The sequence below is a fragment of the Monodelphis domestica genome, chromosome 5, assembly GCF_027887165.1.
Source record: "Monodelphis domestica isolate mMonDom1 chromosome 5, mMonDom1.pri, whole genome shotgun sequence".
In the NCBI taxonomy this organism is placed as follows: domain Eukaryota; kingdom Metazoa; phylum Chordata; class Mammalia; order Didelphimorphia; family Didelphidae; genus Monodelphis; species Monodelphis domestica.
The window spans coordinates 139,409,963-139,429,561 of NC_077231.1; the positions used below are offsets into that span (position 1 = coordinate 139,409,963).

The 19,599-nt window shown below is 39.7% G+C and overlaps 1 long non-coding RNA gene across 1 annotated transcript; it reads left to right on the forward strand.

Moving 5' to 3' along the window:
• Nucleotides 1-2,399: 2,399 nt before the first annotated feature.
• On the forward strand, nucleotides 2,400-13,115 carry LOC103099627 (uncharacterized). Its single transcript, XR_472770.3, has 3 exons — nucleotides 2,400-2,915; nucleotides 3,517-3,547; nucleotides 9,910-13,115. It is a non-coding gene; the product is annotated as an uncharacterized LOC103099627 (long non-coding RNA).
• The last annotated feature ends 6,484 nt before the right edge of the window (nucleotides 13,116-19,599 follow it).

Sequence of the window (19,599 nt, forward strand, 5' to 3'; positions counted from 1 at the left end):
TTCTGGATTATGGAATAGATGCTATTGCAATTGTCTAAGATTCTAAACCATCAATTTCATGATATCTTAGAGTTGGAAGGGGCCTGATAGTTCATCAAGTTCATGCCTTTCATTTTATAGATAAGGAAATGGAGGTTTCGAGAGTCAAAGGGATTTGCCCATGATCACAGAGCTCACTAGTGTTAGATCTGGGACTAAAACCCAGATTTTCTAACTCTCAGTTCATTGTTTTCTCTACCATAATGTATTTGATGCAATGGACCATACATAATATCATTATATAGATTTTTAGGAACTTTCCCAGAACTTGTGACTTATATGGAAAGGTTGAAGATTCTCATTTTCTTTTCCTTCATGATCATTTTTTTCTCCTTGGTTTTCTTGTGATTCCCTTTTTGAGCAACATCATTCAGTACTTGATGTCTAAAAACTATAAATCTTAATAATCTATGTCCTTTCCCTACCAGTGTACCACAGTCTTGAATCAGAAGGCGATTGAAGAGGATTGGTAGACATTATCTATCTATCTATCTATCTATCTATCTATCTATCTATCTATCTATCTATCTATCTATCTATCTATCTATCTATCTGTCTATCTTTCTTTCTATCTATCTATCTATCCTTATTGGAAAAGACTATGATGTTGGGAAAGATTGAAAGTAAAAAGAGAAGGGAACAGCAGAGAATGAGAGAGTTTGATGGTATCACAGAAGCAATGAACATGAGCTTGGTCAGACTTCAGGAGATATTGGAGAGGTTGGCATGCTGTTTGTCCAAAGGGTCACAAAGAGTGGACATGACTGAATTACTGAATGACAACAAAGTCTATCTATATCTTTTTTTGTTTTGTGTATTGCCATAGTCAAAGAATGACAATTACCTGCTGAATATCTCTGCTTGAATATCTGATAGGGACATTGAACTCAACATGCCCCAAACAGAACTATTTACATTCTTCCCAAATTCATTCCCCCATTTCAACTTCCCTATTTCTGTTGAGGGAAGCATCTTCCTTCTAATCCTGTAGGTTCACCACCTTAAAGTTCTACTCTCATCTTCAAATCCTATATACAAATAGATAACACTTTTTGTTGATTCTCTCTATACATCAGCCACAATCTACCCATTGTTTTCACACACACACATAATCTTTATTCAATCAAGCCCTCAACACCTTTTGCTTGGACTGTTTCAATAACTATCCCAATCATTTCCCTGCTTCCAGTTTCTTCTCTTACCAATCCATCCTCTACACTGCTATCAAAATGATGTTATTAAAATGCAGATTTGACTATGTTACTAAGTCAGAAACTTTCAGTGTTTCTCAATAGCCTCAAGAATAAGGGAGCAAGCATTTATTGAATGCCTACTATATGCCAGGCATTGTGCTAAATATTGAAGCATGTGATCCTCACAACATTCCTGGGAGGTAGAGGATATTATCGTCCCCATTTTATATATGTGGAAACGGAGACAGGGAGAGGTTAAGTGACTTTGCTTAGAGTTTCATGGCTAGTAACTACCTGAGGCAGGATTTGAACTCATCTTGTTTTAGACCCAGCACTCTTCCAACTGCCCTATCTAATGGTTGATATAATTCCTTGCCTTCAGTGGATTCTTAATAAACATTTGTTGAATTTAGTTATTCAGTTGCACAGTAAAGTACTGAAGTTCAGAGAGAGGCAAAACTACATACTGTAGGAGCTGATATGATTGGCTCAAAATATAAACTTCTTTGGTTAGTGTTGAGTTGAGAGGAAATGGTCCTGTGAATTTATTTCATTTAATTAAAAAACTTTAGTAAGCATAATGTATACTTATAATATCATCAGCTAATTAAATAGTTTCCAGAGATGTGATCTCTAATTTTCAAATTTTGGATTTTGCAATCACAACTCATGGCTCCGAAAGGCAGCCCAGGAGAGCAGAACTATTGTTAGGAGGGATGGAGGACCTGTTTTGACATCCTGGCCATGCTACTTATGGGTAAACTGCTTCAGTTCTTGGGCACTTTTTTGTGTTGTGGGGGTGAAGAGGTGCACCACTGGGGTTCGGGAAGGATACCTTTTGTAAGAATGCAAGACTCCAAAACTTAGCTTAAAAATAAAGAGAGAAATTTATTAATTTAGAAAGTAATGTTGAAAATGTCCGGGAGGATGGTACAGGTGGAACAGCAAGATGGAAGGCTGCTCCCAGAACCCATCAATTCTGGAGATTTTATACACTTGTAACAAATGCTGTGTCATAGTGTGGACGTGACTCTAGAGTGGTAGTCACTCAGGCATTTGGTGGGGTGGGGTGGTCATCTGACTGGGGTCTGCCTGGAGACATAGGGAATGACCCTCATAAAGATTCCTTAGTTTTAGGGAACAGACAGATGTCTGAGATGTAGCCTGATAGAATCAAGGTGTAGCCTGGAGGTGCATCTCTCTGTCCATCTTAAATCTAAAGGAGGATCAAAGGAGGACAATCATCTCAGGGTCCTATAGGGATCATCAGATGTTTTAGGCTCAGAGTCATGAGGATGTAAGGGAGAAAAGGAATTTCACTGTTGCCCTGGTTTCTGGGGGTACAATGCCCATGTCACTTGGTTTCCTCATCTGTAAAACTATGGACATCATCACAAAATGAGAAATGCTCTGACCTATCGCTCTAGTTAGAAATGATCCTTTCAAGCATTTGAAGCTTAGTTTCCAAGCCTCCATCTGCAGGAGGAACATCAGGAAACTCTCCAGGCCAATTCAGATCAGTGGGTCTGCCCTGTTCCTAAAAACCTCTAGGCAAAGTCATTGCACAAACTGTACTATTCCATTGCTAATCAATGCCCATCATCAGTGATTCTTCCTTACAGCTCAAACTGTAACAATAGCCTCCTTTCCAAGCTGACTTGATTGCTGCCCTCTCCTAAGAAGGTAACATTTCTGATTCACGAACAGTAAAACCGTTATTTTTTTTCTCTCAGGGAGGGAGAGGTTTTAGACGAATCTGACCATGTAGCCGCATTTTCTCGCCTAGCACAGAGATGAGCAGCACGTCCTTACAAAACAACTGTTAGCAACTGAGCAAGGTTAATTGGCCCACATGGCAATTGAACTAACAACATGCATTTGAAAAACAGTGGTTAGGAACTGAGCAAAGCTAATTGGTCCACTTGGCAATTGCAACCTTTGATTTTATCCTGCTCTAATGGAACTGTGAATTATCCTGTCAGAAGGTTTGGGTTCCAGTCCTGCTTCTGCTGCTGAATTTAGGGACAGTTAGGGAAGCCAGTTAACTCTCCAGGGATAGCTGGTAGGATGTATCAGACCCTGGGACTTGGATTTTGAAGGTTTAGATTCAAGTCTCATAGAAAGGGATTATTTGAGGTAGCTACATGGCTTTTTTTTTTTTAAGGGCAATATTGGGTAGATTTATTTTTAAAGGAATTTTAAAAATATAATTTTATTTAAAAAAAATTTTCCATGGTTCCATGATTCATGTTATCTCCCTTCCCTCTTCCCTCCCCCCTCCTAGAGCTGACCAGCAATTCCACCAGTTTATACAGGTATGATCACTCAAAATCCATTTCCAAATTATTCATTTTTGTAATAGAATCATCTTAAAGGAATTTTAAAAACATATTGAGAAACTCACCAAGGCAAGCTCAAACTATGCCAACTTCCTGAAGTTTGGAAGCAAAGTTGTGAGGTTCATGTTTGTCTGGCATTGGCTGTCCTGTGGTCCTGCTTCAGAATGCAGATAGTCCATTATTTCCACACCATGGAAGGTGGCAGACTAATAGAGCTCAGTCAAGATGGGGAAAGAGAACAGGACCAATGGACTTGGAGTCCAAGTTCAAATATGACCTCAGATGCTTCTAGCTGTGTGACCCTGGGCAAGTCATTAAACCTATGTCTGCCTCACTCTCTTCAATTGTAAAAAAGGGATAATAATGGCACAGAATTGTTATATGGATCACAAGAGACTATTTATAAAGTGCTTAGCACAGTGTCTGGCACACAGAAGGCACTTAATAAACCTGCTTTCTTTTCTTCCTGAGTTCCTTCATTCCTTCCTGCCTTCCTTCCTGCCCTCCTTCTTTCCCTCTCTCCCTCCTACTCCCTTCCTCTCTCCTTCCTTCATCCCTTCACTCCAGCTTTCTCTTTGAAATGAAGCAAAACCCTTCATCTTTGTTGGTCTTAGTTGCTTTACAAGGCACTTAATAAATCTGTTTTCCTTTGTGCCTTCCTGCCTCCTTCCTTCCCTCTCTCCCTCCTCCCTCCCTCCCTCCTTGTAAAATGGGGATAAGATAATGGTGCCTGTACTGCCTCACTCACAGAGTTGTGGTAAAGACTTCTACGTGACAATGTGAATCACCTCCCGCCCTCCCCCCCCCCCCCCCCCCTTCCCCACGTAGGAGGCTCTACCGGCTTTTCAGTAGCTTCTACTTGGAGGAAAGACTTTACAAAATGTTTTACATTTGTACACACTTCGGGAGGTCGGCTGTTAGTACTCTCCTTTTGCAGGCTGGGGATTGGTGTTAGACGCCTCGCTCCGCGTCAGTCAGTTAGTGTCTGGCGTGATTGGAACTCAGGTAGTTCTGACTCCGAGGCCAGCTCGCTAGCCCACGGGCTGCCTAAATTCTAGTTTTAATGTGTGGTAGAAAGACCGTGGGCTGGAGAACTGTTCCTATCAAGAGGCTTGTGTTCTGGTCTGCCTCTTAGACAATTCTTTGAACCTGGGGGAGTAACGTTCTGTAATTATTCATTGGTAAAATGAATGCTCTAAAGAGGGATGGAGAAGAACCTAGAAGAACGCCTTGGGTAGTATGGTGAAGTTTAAAACTTCCTGGAATAATCCTTTTCCGTGCATGAAATGAAATAGATTATAAAGAACGCCAGATTAACACATAGCCTATAAACATCAAAATATCCATATAAAATATTTAAAGATCATTTAAAAAGAAAATCCTCAAGTACACAGCCCTTAGGTTAAAGAGCCCTGGCTTAAAAGAAAGTAATGAGCCTTTGGCCACCAGCCAGTTGTGAAGGATGGATTTTTTTCCTGAATATGTAATCAACATTTCCATTTACTGTTGTTTGTCATGCCCTAAAGGGAGCTTTATGATTCATGGAAAGAAACCTCTGGGCTTTGCCTAAGCTTTTCCACAAAGGACAGGGATGGCTGGGGGAGATTGATCTTCTTTCTCTTCTCCACCCCCCCTTTTTTTTCTTGAAAAGACTGGGGGGGGCACATATCTGGATGTTTGTGGGTCTCCGGGGTCTTAAAACATCTTTGGCTCTGAGCCAGACCACACTCTTGATTCAAAATTATCTCATTCTCACCTCCCTAATCCCTTCTGCACACATTACAAAGCAGGAATAGTTAATATATAAATTAGGGTAGGTGAGAAAAGTGAATGAGAAAAGTTTCTATACACTTCTATAAACTCTGAAGCATCCCTTAATGCTGTGAACTAGCCTTGGTCCTGTGATGGTGAACCTTTTAGAGATAAAGTGTTGGCACTCCCCACTCCCCCCCCAGTCCACATGCTATGCCCCCTCCCCTTACCCCATACAGGGGAGGGAAGAAAGGCTCCCTTTGGGATGGTGGGCAGAGGGGTGGGTCATGTAAGAAATGTCCTCAGTGCAGGTGCAGAGGGGGAAAGGAGTGGTCCGAGTGCTCTGCTCCCCTCCAGCTTTACCACCTGTGAGCTACCCACCTTCCCCCTTCCCCCTTCCTCCCCCAACTTCCATTGGGCTGCTGGGCAGAGGGACTGGGGATGTGAAAAAATGTCTTCAGTAATGGTGGAGGGGGAGAAGGGCACAGCTCTGCCCAAGTCCCTCTGCCTTTCTAGTAATAAACTCTGGGGGGTGGGGTGTGTGCTCTTTGTGTCATCTTTGGTACCTGTGCCATAGGTTCACCATCACTGACCTAAGAGCTCAAGGGTGGAAGAAGCATGAGGAGTTTGTGAGCTGGATCTTCTCCCCTGCATAAAGCACTTAGCACAGTGCTTGGCACATAGTAGGTCTTAATTGATGCGTATAGATTGATTGATAAAAAAAGATTCTGTGTGCTAGACTCAACCTCAGTACTGACATCCCAAGGGCCAAACTGAGTTCTGCTAGCAATTCTATTCAATTTGATTAGTATTTATGGAATGTGTATTTTTTTTAATTGTCTGTGATTTCTTTGTTGTAGGGAACTCCAGGTGAAGACATTCCTTCCATACTGCAGATTGGCACCTGCTCTGTGATTTAAAGTCTTAGGGAGTGCTAAGAGATTGTTATTTGCTTAGGGTTCCACATTCAACATGTATCAGAGATGGAACTCAACTGCAGGTCGTTCTGAGTCTGAGCCATCTCTTGTTATACACTGCCTCTCAGTGAATATTTAGCACTCTTCTAAAACTTTATATCTAAAATATAAGTCACAGTCTTTGACATTATTGGGAAGGCATAGGTTGCTGTGGACAGTGCACCAGGGTGGGAGTCAGGATATCCATGTTGTAGTCCCATTGTGTTCTGCTTTACTGTGTAAACTTAAGGAAACGATTCCCTTTTCAGCCTCCACCTTCCTCACCCCTTTAAGAATGAGGAGCTTGCCATTGAGGGGCCCCATTAATTGGAGAACAGCTAAAGAAGTCATGGTATATGATGGTGGTGGAATACTACAGTGCCATAAGGAATGACAAGCAAGTTAATGAGAAAACAACAAGGAAAGACCTACATGAAATTGTGAAGAGGAGAGCAAACAGAACCAAGCAAACATTATGTACAACAACAGAAATATTGTTTGAAGAATGGCTTTTGTATATCCACCTTCAGAGAAAGAACTGATAAATAGACATAGTTCTATATGCATATATATCTTTTGGAGGAAGGGAGGGGATGTATGTTTATTACAGATACAAATTTTTTGTCTGTGGTTCCTTTCAGCATAATGTTTTTCCTTATTTATCCCTTTTTATTTTTTACATGTTTGTTTTTAATTCATGAGATAGCATGATTACAACTCCTGCTTTTTTGGGATTTGCTTGATGCATAGTAAAGTTTTCCCCTCACCTCTTCAGTTTTATTTTGGGCATGTCATTGCTTTAAAAAATTTTTTTTTCAGTCTTGTAAGGTTTTGTTTTCTTTACATTCTGTCAATCCTTTTATTTTTTTTTGATTGTTTAATCTATTCACATTTACAATTATGTTTTAGTTTACATTTTTCTCCATTCATCTCTATTATGGGATTCTTTGCCCACTTCTGCTGTAAACACAGTACTATAAAGAGATGTATCTCTTTAACTACCTTACCTTAATCTTTTTTAAGGTAGCCCTGTTCTAACTGACTCTCTTCCCCTCCACTCCAATCTACCCTTCTACTTGTTATCTCTTTCCTTTTGGAGTTTTTCTTATGAATTCCTTTTGATTTCTTGCTTTTATGTGGTATTTAATTCATCCTCTCTTTCCCCTTCTCAGTCAAGTAGATTCTCCCTTCCCCTTCTCACCTTTATTTAGTTCTATTAATTAGACTTTTTAATTTCATGTTTTATGTCATTATCCCAAAAGGACTGTCTTATTCTTTTCATTATCTACCCTTTCTGTTTGCTCTAGATTTTTATTCTTCGGTTCATGACCTCTATTATTATTATTTTTTATTTAAAAACCCTTACCTTCCAGGGGCAGCTGGGTAGCTCAGTGTGTTGATAGGCCTAGAGACGGGAGGTCTTAGGTTTGAACCTAGGACCTCCAGTCTCTAGGCCTGGTTCTCAATCCACTGAGCTATCCAGCTGCCCCCCATGACCTCTATTATTAATTATCTAGTCCCTTTCTTTTCTCTGAATTCCTTATGAAGTCAAAACCTTCAACTATCCATCTAGTCAGTCTTGTAAAGCTTGTCCTATGGTTTCCCCTTTTCTATTATACCTCACTCCAAGAATAATATCAATTCCTTCAGATGACAGAGAGGGCACTACCCTATAGTAGGACCCCTTTTCCCCCTACCATATCCCTGAGTATGTAGGCCACTCTATATTTTCCCCTTGGTTCTTTCAAAATCTCATCTTTGAATCCATGCTCTCCCACTCCCCCTAAGGTATTAGTTGCCACTTGAAGTTCTAGTCTCCTACTCTCCCTGACAGGAGGAGTGGTCTTTATCTACCTTCCCAGAACATCTCTCTTTATCAATAGGAGAATTCCCCAATGGAACTCCTTTCCATCACCAAAGCAAAGCCTTCCTTTTTCTCTCCCCTTTCAACCCTTCCTTTCTCTTCCCCATCCACTCCATTACATAGGCTCTTCTTTTTCTGACAGACCACAGGGGTCACCTTCCCCTCACTGATAGGCTTCATTAGGACCTGGGGACATCACACACTCCTCTTTATCTTCTTTTTCTCTACTCCTTGCTTTCATTCATCCTTCCATTTTGTAATGTAGTTCCATGAACAAACAAAAATACACTGATTCCCTTGTAGGCAGAGTGTCAACAGGTTCTTTCCATAATGACACATGCCTGATTCCAATATGGTTACTTCTACCTCTCTTCTGTCTGTACCTTTGGCTCTTACCTTGTCTCCCTGCTGGCATCCTGTTGCTGTTATCCTTGGTTCCTGAATTTGTTCTGGGGCATTTGAGAAGCAAGCAGTTGCTTCGAGTTTCATTTTCTTTCTATGAATGTTTCAAATGCATATTTAATATTGACTATCCATCTTTCCCATTTATGGTTAAACTCAGCTTTGAAGAGTAGGTCACCCTGGGCTGTAATTGAGCTCCACTGATCTTTGTAACACATGATTCCATTCTCTTCTGTGTTTTCTGATGGGTACAGAAGAGTTTTGCATTATTTGAATTTCCCTTTCTTTGTATTTGAAGGTCTTTCTCCTGGTCACTTGTAAAATTTGTTGTTTCTGAGTTCAATTGTTATATTAAACTACTAGATATCTTTGACTTTGTAGCCTTAGGCTTTTTTTGTGATCTATGAATTCTTTCAATTGGTATTTTATTTCTCATTTTTGGAAGTTCTGGGAAGTATTCATGTATTTCTTTTTTTTTAAATAGTGTTAATTTTTTTTTTTGCTACATTCTTTTAGGTTGTCTATAGGTTGTCTCTATGTATCTTGTCTTTGAAATCAGTATGTTTTGCTTGGATAGAGATTTTAAAAAAAGCTTCTCTTCTTCTATGATATTCTTCAACACTGATGTATTTGCCTTCCTACTCCCTTGTTTTCTCTCTCATTTATTTAGTGAGATGTGATATCACAGATTCCAGATTTTCTCTTCTGCTCAATATATATATATATATATATATATATATATATTTTTAAATTTTATCCAGGTCACAAATGCTACTTTCATAATTCTCATTTCTCTTTTCAACCACTTGGGGGTTAAGTGACTTACTCAAGATAACACAGCTAGGAAGTGTCTGAGGTCAGATTAGAACCCAGGACCTCCTGCTTCTAGGCCTGGCTCTCAATCTACTTAGCCAATTACCTCTGCCTCTATTGCTCTTTTTTTTTCTCCCTCCCCTCTGATGATGGTTTCCTTTGGGACTGGAAATCCAAGTTTCTCAGCTTTCTCCCAAGCTAGGCAATTCATGTTACAACAGCCTAGGTCTTTGACCCAAGTTATTTTTGGGGTGCAGAACTGGCCTCGGCTAGGATGCTGGGCTCTTTTCCTTAGATTAGTGGAATGTGATATAACCCTATATTTCCCTAGGATGTTCCATCATTTCCTCTGCTCTTTAATTCCTTGGTTTAACAGTTGAGAGTACTGACACTCTAATACTATTGCAAAAGGAATTGATTTCTGTCCTTTTGAGTTGAGTCTCTGAGGCTCTGGGAGGAGGATCAGAGGGTTGGGGTGTGGTGTTGAGCTCTGTTTCAAGTCCAGAGACATGTTTTGTCCCTGTTCCATTTGTTCTTTTTTTCTCCTGTAGAGAGACATCTTTTGCAGTGCAGAATCCTCCTATGATGGCCATGAAGACCTCTACAAACTATCCTATTCTGGAACTTGGATCTCCAAGACACTAGAAAGAGGGAAGAAGGACAAGGTTTGGGGTTGGGTTTTGGTTGCAGGCATACAAAATAGGGTCAGTGCATCTCACTTTGCATCCTCACTGATGATAGTATGGTGGTCACTGGGGGAGCTGAAAAAGCTCAAGGAAGCTATGGATTGATGAAGTTTTCTTTTTAAACCTTCTTTGGTGTGCTAGATGTCCTATGCCATAGAGGCAGCTGAAGTTGCTTTATCATTGAGGCATAATTTCTGTTTTGGAGAGTTTTGAAAGATTATGGGAATAGAGGAAATGTTCAGTCCTCCATCTTATTGGTCATGTGACCCACTTCCTTGCATTTGAGGGAAGGTTTTATTAATGATCTTTTTTGCATATCATTACCCATAATCCCATTTCCTTTCAAATAAAAGCCCTCCTTTGTAACAAAAATATATAGTCAACTGAAATAAATAACACTGTAGTAATATCTGAAAATGCATATCTCATTCTGTACCTCTCTTCCATTGATATGGAAGACATGTTTATCACTCATCTTCTGAAGTCCCAATTGGTCTTTTAGTGTTTGGGCAACTTCCTGATGAAAGGGACTATCTAAATTTGACTTTGGATAGAGGGATACCCTCTCCCCTCTCCTCTCTTCCAGTAAATAAAAAGGTACTAAATAACTCCTATGTTCCAGGCACTGTGCTAGGTTCTGGGGGGTATAAATAATAAAAGGGTCATCCTTACCTTCAATTAGCTTACACTGTCATGGGAGAAGACAACACACGAAAGAAAGCTGGGAAGGGGTGGAGAGAAGATATCAAGGGATACCTGGTACAGAGGCATCTTATTTCATAGAGTTGAAACTAATCAGAATTGTGGATGGAGAGTGGAGTGAGCTGGAAGTCCAGTTTCTGCCCTCCATAAAAGAAGGCTTTGGACATTTAGTGCTCTACCTTCCAGCACTCCAAGCAGAGGGCAGAGGAGGCTGAGGGAGGGAGGAAGGTCAAAGGTGGAGGAAGGTGTTGGTAACTGTATTTCCATGTAATTGGTTTCCTTTGTAATGCCATGTATTTTATTTGATACATGTAAAAACATTATTCAGAAGATTCCAGAGGTTTCACTGGACTACCTAAGCAGTCCAGGACACAAAAAGATGAAGAACTCAAGGCATTTAGCCTTATTGGAGCAGGCTCCTCTAGGTGCTGCCTCTACTTTCTCTCCTATCTTTGAAGCAAGTTAGGTCCTTTTATAGCCTACAAGAATGCTTTGGAGTCACGAGGGTATTATTTAGTGATTTATCCAAACAAATTTATCCCAATGGCCTGAAAGAGTTAACGAAGTATCTTAATTTATTCCCAAGGGTCAACATTTATGCACAGGTTCAACTAGTGAATCCCGACTGACCTTCCATTCTCTTTAGGACTCTTGAACTTGGCTGCGTTTAAACAAATTTATTTTCAGTGCTGGCAGAGTTCACTCTTTTCACTGAGTAAAAGAAAAATCTGCAGACAATGGTTTCCATGCTTTAGTAGGATGACTTCTAAACTATTCCTGTTTGGAGGGCTTACGGAGTCATCTACCCTTATGTTCAGCTAGTGGTATGCCAGTTTTCTGGAAACATCTCACGGAGAAAGGTTCCTGATCTTGCGCTGATAGAAACAAAACTGTACTGTTAGAGTTTCTAGCCTAGAGAACTTGAAGATACCACGTAGCATCGAATGCTTCCGATCCTTTCCAATGCCAAAAGCCAGAAATCTATCTTGGATTTCTACTGACACATCTGAACTCTTCTATCTCATTTGCTTTGATAACTAAGGAATTATGGTAAATGCCTCCAGAAGGAATAGCTGTTATTTCTGGAACTTAGGGTTTTGTTTTTGTTTTTCCACTAACCCATGGAGGCAGACTAGTTCATTTGGGAGAGGAAAAAGCTAGAAGCCATTACCAAAAGCCTTTGTAAATGCGTCAGCCTCTCACCCACTTAGAGTCTCCTACAGTGGGCAGAAAAAGAAGAGGCTAAGCTTTTGGGCTGGTGTTTATCAACTGGCACTCAACACCATGATTTAGGAAGAACAAGAAATCTAGGTAAGATTTCATGGCAGGGCATGAGGTGAGCTTTGGTGGGGGTGATGTGGGTGTCTGATTGAATGGCTGATTTTCTCTGTGTGTCTATGTCTGTGATAGATCCCCTGGGAAAGGTCTTCTTCATTGGTCCAAGCCACAGTCTGCCTGATATGCTGGGCATGGAGTACACTAAAAGGCAATGGAGTGATGATATAGCTGTGCCCTTATTCCTGACAACATCTTCTGAGGATGGCACTTTTCCCTTGAGGGTACTTGTGGGAGAGGGCTCAGGATCCTAACCCTACTCAAACGGGGAGTGGATTTTTGTTCTTTTCATTGCTCTCAAGTACTATGTAATGTCATTTAGGGCAGATAGTGTGCCAATCCTAGAGTCAGAAAGACTTGAATTCAGATCCAGCCTCAGACTCTTGCTAGTTGTGTGACCCTGGGCAAACTTCATCTCCTTTGACTCAGTTTCCTCATCTGTCAAACTGTAGAAGGAAATGGCAAACCACTCCAGTATCTTTGCCAAGAAAACTCCAAATCAGGTTTCAAAGAAATGAATACACCCGAAATATCAAAATATCAGTTATCACTTAAAATTTCTTAGAATGTTTGGCCACATGATCTGATTCATAGCATTTTGGAGGAAGGGAAATCTTTCTATTTTATACAGAAAAAAGTACTATTGTTACTATTGTAATAATGATACTATTATAATAATGATAATAATAATAAGCTAGCAAATAGTTCTCTCAGAGAAATAAAGGACTTTGCTCTGGTTTTCTCATTAGAAGAGGCAAGGAAGAGTAAAGAGGAAGTGTGGTACATGTAAAATGAGGGGTTTTCTAAATCTTGGATGAAAGACAAGGTCAGATTTGAATTCTAGTTTCACTACCCAGTAGTTCTATGAAGTTCTGCAAATCACCAGCTAGTTGTTGCCACAGACAGAGCCCTGGGTCTGATTTCAAATTTGGTCTTAAATAACTGTGCAACCTGGGGCACATCACTTAAACTGCACTTGCCTCAGTTTCCTCATCTGTAATATGGGAAAATAATAGCACCTACCTTCCAAGGTTATTTTGAGGATCAAATGAGATAATTCCAAAGTATCCAGCACAGTACCTGGCATGTAGTAGGCACTATAAAATCATTATTATTTTTTATTGTTGTTATTCAATCTTTTCAATCATGTCTGCCTCTTTGTGATTCCATTTGAGGTTTTTCTGGCAAAGATACTGGAGTAATTTGCCATTTCCTTCTCCAACTCATTTGACAGATGAGGAAATTTAGCCAAACGGGTTAAGTCACTTGCCCTGGACCATATAGCTGGTAAGTATCTGAGGCCAGATTTGAACCCAGGAAGATAAACCTTCCTGACTTTAGGCCTGGCACTCTATCCACTGTGCCACTTAGCTGTCCCTCATCTTCTTCTTCTTTTATAATCTCTCTGAATCCATATGCCCATCTGTAAAATGGGGGAAATGATATTTATATTAGCTGATTCATAGAGTTATTGTGAAGAACAAAATTATACATATATTTATATAATTTTGCACAATGATAAAACCTTATAGACATATATAGTTTGTTTTTATATAATGCTCTAAACTTTGCAAAACATTTTATAAATACCTAATTTTAAAATAAATATTAACCTATTAATGTTAATTACTATTTTCTAAGATTTATTAATTAAACATTATCCCTTCTAAATGTATGCCACAGTTAAGTCAGATCTTTTAATTCTGAGTTCTGTCTCTATTTTCACAGTTGAATTACTGGAAGAGTGTAGCCCTTACTCTTTTGATGCCTTCCAAGTGGGGATCTGGCCAAATTTATTTCACTCTACTATGCAGAACACTGTCACTTGGCATTTGGCTTCCTACGGGCACTGAAGAATGTGGAGGCTGGTGGCATTCTCAAAGAAAACTAGGCTGGAACCAGCTTTATTTTGGCTAAATTATTCCATTCTCTTTATTTCCCCTTTTTATTTCCCAGAGAACCTTTACTCACTCCAACTGCCCATCATGATTTACTGTAGGGATGTCTATTCAAGGTTTATTTTCTTGTTCCTTAGCAATACTGTTCTCTGTGAATGGGGCCTTTCATCACGGTTGTGGTCTCTGATCAGACTCTTTCAGAGGACTTCAAAAAGATCCCCATGTCTTGTAAAATTTCCAATGGCTCATTCACACTCCTATGCCACCCTATGTCAGTGAACTCAAAGGATTCAAGTCAAATGCATACAGTGCAGTAATCAAGAAAAATCCCCATGAGAACGTTAGAGTAGCAACATTTAAATTCTTAAAAATATTGCATCAATCTGTTATGTTATACATCCATCTTTATTTCTGAATACTGCCCACTTCCGGTGATTCACATGGGTACAAATGATACCATGGGAAGGAAGTTATGGCACATTTCTTGGGATTATGAAATCCTGAGCAAGAAGCTGAAGACTTAAAGAACATTGGTAGAATTTCCATCATGGATGCCAGTTGAAGATAGGCATGCCTGAAGGAAAGTTCAGTTTGGAAAGCAGTTTGGTTAAGATGGCATCTAAGAATAGGGGCAGTGAGGTGGTATAGTGGATAGAGTGCCAGACTTGGAGTCAGGAAGACTCATCTTCCTGAGTTCAAATCTGCCTTTAGACACTTACTAGATGTGTGACTATGGGTAAGTCACTTAATCCTGTTTGCCTCAGTTTCCTCATCTGTAAAAATGGTTTGGAGAAGGAAATGGCAAACCACCTTAGTGTCTTTGCCAAGAAAACACCAAATAGGATCACAAAGAATCAGATTTGATTGAAACAACAACAACAATAATCTAAGAATAGGATTTGGGTTTCTGACTCATAGCTTAAGAGAGGAATAATGGAAAGAGTTTCATGGAAGAAGCCATCCTGTGAAAAGCTACCACATAGGATGCAAGCATTAAGAAGTTATATGGGAGTGGGATTTGCACTGGGGGCCTTCTATGTTCTAAGTGACTGAGATTATGATGGTCTTTGAGAACACTTTGCTCAGTCATGGCTACTGACATTTTCTATAGTCTCTGATATGAATTCTATCTCTTTCCTTTAACCTGAAAAATAAACCAGTTAATGCATTGAACTTGTGAACTTGGTGTCTTCCTGCATGTGGATGTTGCAATGACCCCAGAGGATTGGGTAATCCCATCCCTTCCAGTCAAAGCTTACCCAGATTCTTCACATCACCAAGGGACCTCTGACTGTTACACAAGCATGAAGGCAAATTACACAGAGAATTGAGTTCAGTTGGATTTATGGATTAAGAGACATGAGTCTGTGTTACATGAGGACCAATTAAAGGAATTGGAGATAAATAGTCTGGAGAAGAGAAGACTTGAGGATACACTTCATATATTTCCAAGGGTTCTTGGGTAACAGAGGCACTAGATTTACTCTGCTTAGTTCCAGAGGGCAGGAATAGGACCAATGAGTACAAGAATCAGGGAGACAGATTTTGCTCTGGTGGAAAGAACTTCCTAACAAATAGAGCTGTCCAAAAATCAAAATAAGCTGCTTTGGGAGGTAGTGAGTTCTCTGCCACTGGGAGTATTTAAATAGGACCTGGATGATCATTTGTTGGGCATGGTATAGAAGGGATTAATGCCTGAGGTAGGAGGCTAGAACATGTAACCTCAAAGGTCCCTGGAAACTGAGATTCTATACTTATAGAAGAGGTTACAGAAGGAGATGAAAGAATTGTGTTGAATATTGTTATTCAGCCATTTTCAGTCAAACATGGCTCTTCATGACCCCATTTGGGATTTTCTTAGCAAAGCTACTGGAGTGATTTGCCATTTCCTTCTCCAGCTTATTTTACCAGTGAGGAAACTAAGGTAAATGGGATTATATGACTTTGCCCAGGTCATAGAGTTAAGTGTCTGAGGCCAGATTTGAACTCAGAAAGATGAGTCTTCTTGACTCCAGGCCTGGCACTCTATCTTCTGTGCTGCCTATCTGTCCTTTGTTGAATATAGATGGAGGAAATGGTGCATGGTATAGTGGGAAAACCACTGGTTTTGGAATCAAAAGATCTAGGCTGATGTTTTGCCTCTGCCACTGATTGGCTATCTCACCTTGGAATAATTAGTGTAGCATCTCTGGGTCCCAGGTTCATAGCAGGAATAGGATTGTAGAGAATTTGAGAGGTATTACAAGATCACATACTTATATTACCAATGAGGAAATGCATTTACAACTAACTCTACATGCTATCTCTCCTGACAGACTGTGAGCCCTTTGAAGGCGGGGACCATTACATTTTTGTCTGTTTCCCTAGTATTTAACCTAGTCCCTGGCACATAGAAAGCGCTTAATAAATGCTTGTTGATTGGCGAAGGGTAAATGTTATGATCTGTTTTTTTAAAAAAAAAGGTGTGTGTATGGTGTATATAAATTATTGAGGCAGCGAGGAGGTTCATTGGATAGAGTACTGGACCTGGAGGCAAGAGGACCTGAGTTCAAGGCAAGCTTTCATTTACTAACTGTGTAACCCTGGGCAAGCCACTTAGCCTCTATTTGCCTCAGTTTCCTCATCTATAAAATGTGGATAATGATAGCACCTACCTCCCTAGGTTATGAAAATCAAATGAAATAATAGTTGTAAAATGCTTTGCATAGTTTCTGGCACATAGTAAGTACTTTAAAGATGTTAGCTACTATAATAATGGCAATGACAATAATAATTATTATACTATATACAGTATTATTATGTATTATTACATACTTATTATTTGTATTGTTACTATTATTATTACATGCCAGTTAGCCCAACTTTAATATATTTATATAATAATGATGATAGTTATTATTATTGCTATATGTCAGTTAGCTCAATTTTTATTCCTGGCATCATTTAAAACATATTAATGAGTTGATGCCAATTTAATTTTGAACTTCATTTTGATATATTTTGTTTTTATATCACTTTTACTTGCCCTTAGTAGTAATCTACTCTTTGTAACAAAGATTAAAAAAATACAGAAGCACCAAAGCATTTTAATAAAACCATCTAACATATTGTACATGTCTTACCATATATGCAAATATTCCTCACCTATAGTCTCCCACCTCTTCAGAGAAGAAGGGAAACTGAATTTTAAAAACTCTTCTCTGGTACCAAGCTGGGTCATTAGAATTATACAACAAGAAGACATTATTAAAAGGATGGTTAATGAAAATCTGGAAAAAAAGTCATCATAAAGGGCTGGCATGTCTTCATCAAGAGCTTGTCCTGGGACAGCTAGGTGGCTCAGTGGATTGAGAGCAAGACCTAGAGACTGGAAATTCTGGGTTCAAATCTGGCCTCAGATACTTCCTAGTTATGGGGTCCTGGACAAGTCACTTAACTCTCATTGCCTAGCCCTTATTGCTCTTCTGCCTTGGAACCAGTACTTAGTAGTGATTCTAAGATAGCAGGTAAGGGTTAAAAAAAAAAAGAACTTGTCATGTCAGATTATTCAGATTTCCTTTTTTTTTTTGGACAGGGTTATAATTAATCAGTGAATATTTATTAAGTGCCTACTATGTTCCAGGCACAGTGTTATGCACTATGGATACAAAGGTAACATACTATGTAAGCATCCACAAGACTGAATAAAAAGAAGTAAAAAGTAATTTTTAGGGGGAATGGGAAAGTCATTCCCAAGACTATTAGGCTCAACTAAATGAAATTAAATATAATAAGGATAAATATAAAGTTTTGTTCATGATCCAGCCCTACTTCTAGGATCCTATGATTTAGCTCAGTGTCTTGCACATAGTAGGACACAATTTACCAAAAGCTATTAAGTGAAATAATTTTCATTAGCCCTAAAAGGCAAATGAGTATGACTTTTCTTCAAATAGGAGTCAAAGAAAGCTTAAATGACTTGAGCAATGTTAGAGCTAGGTGCATAAATGGTGAAATGGGCATTTGGAATTACAGCCTGGATTACTTTCTAGGACATTTGAATAAAACATGACCCTGCCAAATAGAGTTGGCAATTCTGGACTGCCTCCCAGGATAGTTGTCTATGCCTGAATATCAGCACACACTTTGTGTTATTTTGGAATTTTCCACCATTTTTGGCTCCTTGCAGCAAGGGTCTGTAAACACAATGGATTATTGTAGTTTTCTTATGAGCTCTGCCTGGGAAGAATCAGTTGTTTTCTCTTAGGAAAACCACATGAATCCCATTCTGAAAACATCCATGGTAATACAGACTTCCTTTAGATTTGTATGTGACTAGAACTTCCTTTGCCCATCTTGGAGCAAGCCAGTCATTGAAAAAAATTGTATTTTTTTTTAATCTGGCATATTTTTTATTGAAGCAAGTAATGGTTTTTAGATGACAGTATTGAAAATTAAGGAGGGCTGGACAAGGAGGTAGATGAGTATCAGTGGGATTAGAGGAGAATGGGTTAAGATTAGCTAGACAGTACAGTGGACCTGCAGGTTAAGAAGACCTGAATTCAAATGTGGGCTCAGACCAGGGCCAAATTACTTAGCCTCATTTTTTCTTCTGTAAAATGGGGATAATAATAGTGCCTACCTACCAGGGTTTTTATGAGGTCAAAATAATTGTAAAGTGTCCCACATGTTGTAAATACTAAATTCAATAAACATTTACTAAGTGCCTACTATCTGCTGGGCTCTAGCGTTATTATTATTAGACCTGAAGCTAAAAAAATAATGCCAGGGAGTTGTCATTTTTTGGAGGTTATCAGAAATTTTGCTCACTGCTGAGCTCCTTAGTCTTGCTTCTGATCCCCTACCTTCCGAAGGGTCTTCAAACCAGGAGAATGGCACAATAAGAAAATGAACCCGCCTTGCCCCATAACCGTCCCTCTTTCCCCACCTAAATCCCCCAAACAGAACAACCAAAGAGCCATATTTGGGGTCTCCGGGGTGACTGGCTCAGGTGCGATCCGAATACTTCCCTGGCTTCCGTTCGCCCTCAGAGAAGTCAGGAGATGCTCAGAGCATTCTGGCCATTGGTTGTTATCAAGAGCTATCAGTGGGTGGGAGGGGAAGAAGATTTTTCTTTCTCTCATACCCTGGACCTTTTAAAATTAGCCACAGCAGTTTCCAATTTAGCTGTTCAAAAGCCTCCCATTAAGCAGAGGGAAAGGAGGGGGCAGATGACTTAATAGGCTCGGGGTTATTGGCAGGCTTCTCTTTTCTTCGGGGCTCCAAGTGTTCATGCTCTGTTTGAAATTAAATTGATGCCTTCTCAAAAAAAAAAAAAGCCACCCAAAGTCTGAAAAGTAGTTGCTATGGTCCTTTTTGCAGGCGACTTCCTGTCATTGGCAAGGGGTGAGGCAGTTCACTGTGTCCTTAGTTCACCCCTGACAGGGCTAAACCATATGCAAATAGCGGGGTATTTCAGCGACTGTCCGTTTGTATTAAAAAAAAAGCAGAAGAAACAAAAAAGCGGGGCCAATTAATTCCGGTAGATATGCAGCAAAGCAGACAGTTATGGTAAGGAAACATCCTGTTTTGCTATTCACCTGTCAGACCCTGCGCCAGTGGCGTCCTTAATGAAAGCTTA